The sequence below is a fragment of the Diceros bicornis genome, chromosome 17 (genome assembly GCF_020826845.1).
Source record: "Diceros bicornis minor isolate mBicDic1 chromosome 17, mDicBic1.mat.cur, whole genome shotgun sequence".
Taxonomy (NCBI): Eukaryota; Metazoa; Chordata; class Mammalia; order Perissodactyla; family Rhinocerotidae; genus Diceros; species Diceros bicornis.
The window spans coordinates 36,915,645-36,924,568 of record NC_080756.1 but is presented as its reverse complement, the minus strand read 5'-3'; the positions used below and the strand labels follow the sequence as shown (position 1 = coordinate 36,924,568).

Sequence of the window (8,924 nt, the reverse complement as noted above, 5' to 3'; positions counted from 1 at the left end):
GCTGGGGGAGCACAGAGAGGGCTCCACAGGAAACAAGCACTTGTAGGGTAATGTGGCAAGGGAACTGAGACGTGGTCCTGACCCACCTTCTGAGAGGTTAGGAAGCTGTAAGTGGTCTAGTGAAACACAGACTGGGAAAGAAGTACGGTAAGAGGAGGAAAGACACGTGGGGCTAGATAATAAAGAACCCGAGATATGCAGAAGTCCATAATTTATTCCTGCCAGCACACAAACCTATTTGTTTTGACAAAATGTTTGTTTCTATGGCTACCTTGGCCTTCCTCATGAAGGGATTTCCCAACACTTTGCCCTTGATGGATCTGACCCACCGACAATTCCTTTCTGGGTCTAAGCTTCTTGGCTGGTCTAAACTGTAGTCACAACTGTGTTCCACAGAGCTTATCTGAGCATGGAGCAAATGTCTTCCCAGCATCCCATCTTACAGGGTGGTCTAGATACATATTTCCCAAACTTGGCAATATGACTCCACTGGACACGATAAAAAAGAGTAGTCAGAGATTTCCAGAGAAAGGGATTTATCCTCAAGAACTGCAGATGTGAACCTGATTTTCTTAGTGTGCTAACATCTTGGGCTTCAGTTACATAGGTCAACGAAGGGATATAGGTTTAGTTGAACAAGTCACCACTTCAGCAATCTTATAGTCAAATAAGTTATCCCAATGACGATTTGACTAGTGATGAAGACAGTCATCTTTTCCTGCCAATAATTCAGTTCAGTTCAGTTCATAAGATATATGGCTATAAACGGATCTACATCAATTCCTATTTTCTTTCCCTATTTTAGAGAAAGAGATGTCCACTTAACCACGAAGCAGAGGTCACAAAGAGAGAGAGAGAGAAAGATTTGAAGATGCTATGCTGCTGGCCTTGAAGACAGAGGAAGAGGCCACAAGCCAAGGAATGCAGGCCGCATCTAGAAACTGGAAAAAGAAAGGAAATGGATTTTCCCTTAGAATCTCCAGAGAGAACAGAGGTCACACCTTGATTTTAGGATTTCTGACCTCCAGAACTGTAAGATTACACATTCTTGTTGTTTTTGGCCACTAAATTTGTGGTAACTTGTTTACAGATAGCAATGGGAAACTAATAACACATAATAACATATCTCTAGGTGCTGTTCCCCCACAAACACCCCTGTTCATTCCCACTGCTCTCCACATAACTCTCTCTCCCTTGGGATTCTCCTCTTTTCTGAATCCACCCTCTCAGATTGTTTTCTTAAAAATCAAATCTCATTATGTCACAGGGTTTGAAGTGCATGAATATGCACTGCTTCTAGTTATGTTGCTTTCTGGGAATATAATTAGAATCTAGAAATAAGGGTTGTTTACAAACCCTATCAAGGGCATTTGGTGTGATCTCAGGAGGGCTTAACAGGGGTGTGATTATAGCTAAGAAAGCTTACAACAAATTGTACTATATGCTGAACAAAGACCGCATCAACCACATGGAGCTGAGGTAGGGAAGAGGTTTTCCTGGTTATCCAGGACCGAAAGAGGTAAATTCACTGACTTCAGCAGCCATCAGTAAGGCACACTCTAGTTTGAGGCGGGGATACCTCACCAGGTCCCTGGATCCTAGTAAGAGCTTCCCCTAAATAGTGGACATGCTTATTCAATCATGGTAAGTTTCATCCTGATTTAAATGCTGGTCACACGAAAGTTGGTTGTCATGAGTCAGTCAACTTATTCACCTCTGGATGCATGATAAAATCGGGTCAGGACCCTACTGGTGACCAATAGAAACCAGATTAAGATTCTTCTACTCGGTAAGATCCTGAATCCTGGTTTAACAGTAGCTACACTCCTGCAGGCTATTACTCACCCCTGTTTCAAAACCTCCACAAAAGAGGGATGACTATCACAGCAAAAAAAAAAAAGGAGGAAAGTTATAAGAAGAAAGGAGAGGTCAACAATAGCAAATGCCACAAAGGGCACCACAAGGTGGGCATTACATTTTTCCATTAGATTTGGCAATCAGGCGGTGACTGATGTTCAGTGGAGTGAAAGGTTGACAAGGGAACGAGAGCTTAGGAAATGTTAACCTGAAGGCTGTGGAACCTCTGAAAAGAGGAACCATGCCCTACAGAGCCATTTTTAGATAAAGTTCCCACAGGTTATGCATTTGAATCAGAGAACTCGTCTAGTCCCCAAATCCTCCGAATGTTGTCTAGCCAGAGTCCAGTCTTACCATCTCTCTCCTCAGTTCACCTGAGGTAGAGGAGCTAATGAGCTGTGCAATAACTAAAGGTCGAAAAACAAGAGGAAGAAACAAAAGGCCTACAAACCCAAGCTCAGAACGAACAAAACAAATCAAGCCCTGAGCAAGATGACCCGTAACAAGTGCTTTAAATTTAATATCCTTGTTTTGATGATTAAAAAACGAGTGTCTGGAGAATTAGAAGGGGCATTTTATAATTGATGCTTCCTTGCGTCACATCCATTAACCTCACCCCATCTCCCTCCAAATTAACAGCTAATGCTGACTTGCGGGCAAAAGACGGAATTTTGTCCAGTGGCTAGAGTAATCACATACCATTAAAAAAAAGGTGGGATAGTGAAAACAACCTACACATCTGCATTTCCAGAGGAAAGCAGTGGTTTCCTTCCCTATTTGCTCTATTGCAAGGTAGGTGAGAGGGGTGGGGGGGGGAGCGGTTTTCTGAATCTGAGCCCAGCTCTTTCTAAACTTGGTTACTCACGTCTGATTCATTCGCTGTGTTTTCGTCTCCTGTCTCTGTCATTGCCTGCTGCTGAGAAGGGGGTCGCTGAATCACTGCCACTCCAGATGAAAAGCAATTCAGACCCAGTCCTTGGGGGATGGAAGGGTGGAAGGGCTTTTTTTTTTTTTTTTTTTTTTTACGCGTCTGCAGAAAAGCCTCCTACTTTCCGGGGTGACCGGAGAGGGCAGTTTTACAAGTTTCAGCCCCGGGCTATGGGAGATTTTGCTCCTGGGAGAGTCAGTGAGGCCCTGGTCACCTCACTATTCGTGGCTTTCTGGGCCCCAGGCCTCGGTGGTCGGGGCGTGCGTGGCGGGCCGTGCTAGGGCGGCCGGGGCGAGCCCGGCCCGGTGGGCTCCGGCGGTCGCGCCGCGCTCCCCGCCGCTTTAAAAGCTCCCACAATGCCGCGCTGGCGTCCCAGTTCCGTTACACTGTCTCTCCGGGCGCCGGCGAACCGGCGAGGCGCGGGCGGGGGAGCCGGCAGCGGCGGCTGTAACCCGAGCGCCCGGCCGAGGGGGGCGCCCCCGCGCCGCTGCTCTCGCGCGCGCAGCCCGCCGCCCGGAGAGGGGGCGGAGCCGCCGGCTGCCCGGCCCGGCCCGGCCCCCAGCCCGGCCCCCAGCCCAGAAGCACCGGCCGCGGGAGCTCGCCGGCCGCCAGCTCGGCCGCCCGCGCTCGCCCGGCGCCCCGCTCCTCGCCGAGCCTCGCCCGCCTGCCCGCGGCAGCGGCGGCGGCGCTGGGGGCGGCTCCTGCCGGCGGCGCAGCGGCAGCCCGCGCGCTCGCAGCCCCGGCACCCCGGCCCGGGGCGTCCACGCTCACCTAGCGCCGGCCCGGAGGTGCGCGGAGAGGGCGCGCCGGGGAGCCGGGGCCTCCGGCCGGTGCGCCGCGCGCGGCCCGCGGAGCGCCGCGGAGGGAGGCGCGCGGGGCTGCGCGGCCGCGGACAGGCGCTGGGCGGCCGCCGGGCTCCGGGCGCCGCCGCGTCCCCAGCGCCCCGGCCAGCCCCGCCGGGCGGCCTGCGGGGGCGGCGCAGTTGCGAAACTGAGTGAGTATTAACTTTACTCCGCGGCCGCGATTTCTGGGCAGCGTCCGGGACCCCTCCCTCCTTCTCCTGGAGCCTCGGGGCTCCCCGCTTCTCGCCCCCTCACCCCTCTTGTGCACCTGGGGTTTCTTCGCCCTCTCCGTCCCCCACCCGGTTCCCGCCGCGGGCTCCCACTGCCTCCAGATCACCTTTTCCCGGTCGTGTTCCCCTAGTTGAGCCTTCTCCCCGCTGCACACACGCGCCTCGGACTGAAAAGTAACGAGCTTGTTCCCTGCTTCTCTGTTTCCTCCCAGTGTCCTTGGCAGGGGAGTTTAGAGGCCACTTTTGTTGGGCAGGGAAATGTATGTCTGGCTTCTTTAATATTTTTCTTTCCAGATGGAAATCGGATGCGCGCTGGCCGGGTGGCGGTTTGGTGAAAGCTTATTTTTTCCTCTGAAAAAAATGATTGGTGTATAGGTTTTTAAATTTTGTTTGAACGATTCACCATCCTCCGTCCCTGTTTCTCCTTACTGCCAACCCATCTGGGGAGGGGAGTCCAGAAGAGGGGACTTCCAGAGTAATTCCGTTTTGCAAACTAGAAACTTTCAGAGGGTAGAGGGCAGAAATCTTAGTAAGATGCAACCTGAAGGGACTTGAGCTTTGAACGTGGGTCCTTGTGCGGCACTGGGTCTTACAAGCCGAGTACCTGGATTCGTAATCGAGTGTTGCGTTGTTATTTTAGCATCAGAGAGCCGCATGGTGTTGCTAAACCACTACTTTTTCAGCATCAGATGGCATCTTAAGCAGTGCAAGCGTTGAATATAATTGCGGATCAGTATTGCCCATGATCTTTAGGGATTTGGAAGGGAAATAGATGCAAGCCACGTTTCGTAGCTGATTTAAACCCGTCAAGTTAACCCTGTCAATACATCAAAGCATTGCATTTTTAAAAAATTCCTCCAGCCAGGTGACAGCGAGGACGAACATTTGTGGATTTTCCAGTGTAATGTGGCTCAGCAATTCTTCCTTAGATCTGTTGTGTCCTCAGGAAGCACCTTCAAATATGTGTAGATCTCTGCTTTTCTGTCAGTTGGATTAACCACTCATTCTAGTAGGGGGCACCCGGTAGTTGGATTTTTTTTTCCAAGTCTTTCATTTTTTAGATTGCCAGGAGTTGGTGATCATGTTATGAAGGAACAGAAAAATGAGAAGCTTTCGTAATGGATTTTTTAGCATGCTTTCCTTTGCCTGGATGAGGCAGGAGTGAATGCCAGCTAGCCCTCTGCAGGGAGAGGTACCGGGTGGACACAAGACTCAGGAAGCAGGGCACAGCACCATCATTTTGGAGGATTTGTGTGAGTTTTTATCTTTTAGTGGGCATATTAATGGTCCTTTTAATTTCATTTATCTCCTTGGGGAGCTCTCCCAAAACTATAAAAATTACATGTGACTGTACCCCACTTTAAGAAGACTGAACATAATTTGATGATTATTCTATTGAAGAATTAGACCCAACAAAATATAATTTGTCACACACATGACGAAGCCTTTCGAAAATCTCCCACTTCCTCATTTTGTCTCCTTTTAAGAGTCTCAAGCTGGTACTTTCAATAATAGACACAGTTGGCAGTAATGCATTGAGTTCTTTGTAGATTCATTGATTGAGCCTAATTTCTGGGCTTCAGTAGTTGAGGAGGGCATCAGAGAGCCCAGGGAGGGAGCAAATCATGGAACTGTGCACATAGGAAAGGCATTTCAGTTTGCAGAAGTGTCAGCATGTTACAGGGAAAAGCAGTTAGAAAGAAGGGAATGTTTAAGTTGTTTTTAGGGTGCATGTTGACTGAATTTGGCATTTGGTTGAGATATTTTGGAATTGCAGATTTTAAATTCTACACAGTTGCGCTATCATTTCTTTTTGCGTAACATTTCATTTTTTTAAGGTTTCGATTTTTTAATGTGAATCTCAACGCTTGGCCTTTGTAGCCTTCTGTACTGGTGGCTTGCATTAATTTTTGACTTGAATGCCTGGGTCATTTTGAGAAATGATTAGTTTTTCAAAATTTCTTACTCATTAAGTGATCTATCTTACGTTGATGTATGTCATGACTTGAAAGTAAAAATATTATTTGCTGCTGGATATTGTTGCTCTTTTCATTATGGTTGATTCCTGGCATAATGGCTTTGCTCATTTATTGTAAAACATTAAGGTCCTAGATATTTTGCTAGTGTCCAAAACATTGCAAAACTCTGCAGGTAGAAGTGGAGTGGGAATGGGCGTGGAACAGGAAAACACTATGCATCATAAATCTGAGGATTTGGATTTAAAAAATAATGTATCACCTGTTTACTCTCCTTGGATGCTGGGTTGCTCCAACCCTAAATAGATTTCAAAATTCAAAGTGTAGAGATCATTTCCAAGAACTCTGTATGGTGGAAAGAATGCTTACCCCACAGCCAGCCAGCCAGCCAGCCAGACTTGGGTGGCAAGTGTGCCTTTTCACGTGGAACTGGATGAGCTTGACCAGGCTGCTTCAGCCTCTGTGCTCTGCAGTTTGCTTTCTGTGAAATGGGGATACTCCTACTAGAAGGGGTGCTGTGATAAGAACACCTAATACAGTGCCTGGCACATCTTAGCCCATAAATGGCAGCATCTCAGACTTCTCCAGAACTGAGCTCTTGATGACTCAACCTTTCAACTGTTCCTCCTCTGTTTTTTGTTTTTTTTTTTTTGTGAGGAGATCAGCCCTGTGCTAACATCCGCCAATCCTCCTCTTTTTTTGCTGAGGAAGACGGCCCTGGGCTAACATCTGTGCCCATCTTCTTCCACTTTATATGGGACGCCGCCACAGCATGGCTTGCCAAGCAGTGCGTCGGTGCGCGCCCGGGACCCGAACCAGCGAACCCCGGGCCGCCTCAGCGGAGCGCGCACACTTAACCGCTTGTGCCACTGGACCGGCCCCACCTCCTCTGTTTTTTCATCTCATCCATCCAGCGAGTGGCTCAGGCCAGACGGCTGGTTATCTTCCACTCTCTCTTCTGTTCTATCACCCCCCACCCAACCAGCTTGTCATAAAGTCCTGTCCACTTTTCTGGAAGAATCTCTTGCAAAACCTGTCTGGTTTCCAGTCCCCACTATGCTGCCATCCTAGCTCAAGCCACCATTATTTCTCCTCGTTGCAGAGGCCTCCTGCACACACTCTGCACCCCTTCCTGTCCCTTTTCCCACCAGCAAGCCTGAAAAAGAAAAGAAAGTCACTTGCTGTTTAAAGTCTTCCAGGCTCTTAGGAAACACGTTTATTCTTGGGATAAAGTGTAAAATACTCAACATACCTACAAGGTCCTGCGTGATTTGGCCCCTGCCCCCATCTTCATCTCTTGCCGGCCATGTTGTCCAGTTGTCCAGTAGACTCACCTCAGGCCCCTTGCTCATGCTGTTGATCTCTCTATTTTAGGACCATCTCCTTGAGTAATTTCTCATCCTTGGGTGCAGGTTCAAATATCCTTCTTATAAAAGTCTTCTCCAGAATGCCACCCTTATCATCATGTGACTTAGAACCCCTGTATCTTCTGCCTCATAGCACAATCATCTTTTCCTTCTTAATATTCACAATTTATAATTATATATTATTTAATTGTTTAATGTTTCTTTCTTGCTCTTGCAGGCGGGAATAATGCCTGGTTTATTCACCAGTCTATACCCAGTGACTGGTATATATAGTAGGTGCTCAATAAATAGTTATTGTTATAATGAATAAGATAGTAATATCAGTTTTATATTTGTATCTTGATTGCCTTCTTTATAACTGTTAAATCTGCTTTACATAACAGAAAAGCCAGACTGGCACTCTCCTATGCTCCTTCTTTGCTGGTTTTATGTATAGTATGAAACAGCCTTTGCAGATATTGGGTAAAATTAATGCATTTGGGCTCTGTGAAAAATTCATAGTAATAAATTGGGACACCTTTTAATTAGCGTTACCCTTGTGATTTTCTGTTGTAGATAATCCTTTCTCTAAGTACATCATTAAAGTAATTATGCTTTTTTTCATCAGCACAGGATTACTGAAAGAAAAAAATCTTACTATGTCATATTACTTTGCACATGTCATATGATAACACATTGGTCAGTGGTTGTTGGTTGCTTAGTGCTAGACTTCAAAGGAAGATAGGGAAAAATGTAGTAGAAAAATGAGAGTTATAGTTGTAAGGATGTTTAGTACTGTCCCGCTGGTGATGTGACTTGCATAGCTACATGTCATTTGACCATTTAGTTAAGGTAGAGGAGCAGTTGTTTAAAAATGGGAGCCACCTAGAGATCTGGAAGTTCTTTTTCCCTCTCTCACTAAAGCATTCCTTGTTTTAGCCAAAAAAGTCTCATGACTTCCCAAGGCCAAGGAAGGCTTAAAGCTCTGTTTGAGTGTTTTGGTCATGTGGTTGCTCTTTACAAAATATTAGTTTGATGCACTATAACTCTGAAGTGCTTATGTCTTTATTATTAATGTTTCTAGTCTCTGCTTCTTACATAATCACCCACATTCCCTTTTGACTTGTTTTTTAGAACTTTAGTTTCCTTTTAGAATTTTCCCTCACATTCTTAGAATATAATTTTAATTCTTTTCTGTTGTGTGTCTTATAGGGCACTAAGTAGACAGGGAACCTGGGAGGTGATTCTAGTCCTTTCTGGATTTATTTCTTTGCACTCAACCTCTGGTGTTTCCCAAATTGTTATAGCTCTGCGTGGTCTGGTCCCTGAGTTTTTGCTAGCCAGAAGCTGGATACCCTTGGGTTGGGAGAACAGGGAGCATTAAAGCAGCATTTTTAAGCTCCTGTAATGTGCCAAACTCTGGGCTAAGTGCTGTCACGAAAGAAGAGTGAGTAGTTCACCTGATCAAAATCTTAAAAAGGAAGCTTAAGTTTTTCAGACATTTGCTTCCCTCAAGAACGTTGTCTTGTTGGCCCCTCATTTCCCCACCCTTTTTTTACTAGTCAGGAAGGCATGACTGGGTAGAGATGCCCTCTTTATCCCGACCCTTTACCTTACCTTGGTGCTTATTTAGACTTGATTTTACTTGTCTAAAAATATTGAGTGTGGCCAGAGACAGGCACACCGTGTGATTTGCCTTTGTGGTAGGCCTTTGTGCCCCCAGGACATTTGCATCACGAGTAGCC

The 8,924-nt window shown here is 46.8% G+C and overlaps 1 protein-coding gene across 1 annotated transcript in view; it reads left to right on the top strand.

The window, feature by feature from the left end:
• The first annotated feature begins 3,454 nt into the window (after window positions 1-3,454).
• RASSF8 (Ras association domain family member 8) overlaps window positions 3,455-8,924 on the top strand; it is a 126,934-nt gene continuing 121,464 nt past the window's right edge. Inside the window, exon 1 of the mRNA XM_058558628.1 lies at window positions 3,455-3,779. The gene's annotated coding sequence lies outside the window, so the exon portion shown is untranslated. The remainder of the gene's footprint in view (window positions 3,780-8,924) is intronic.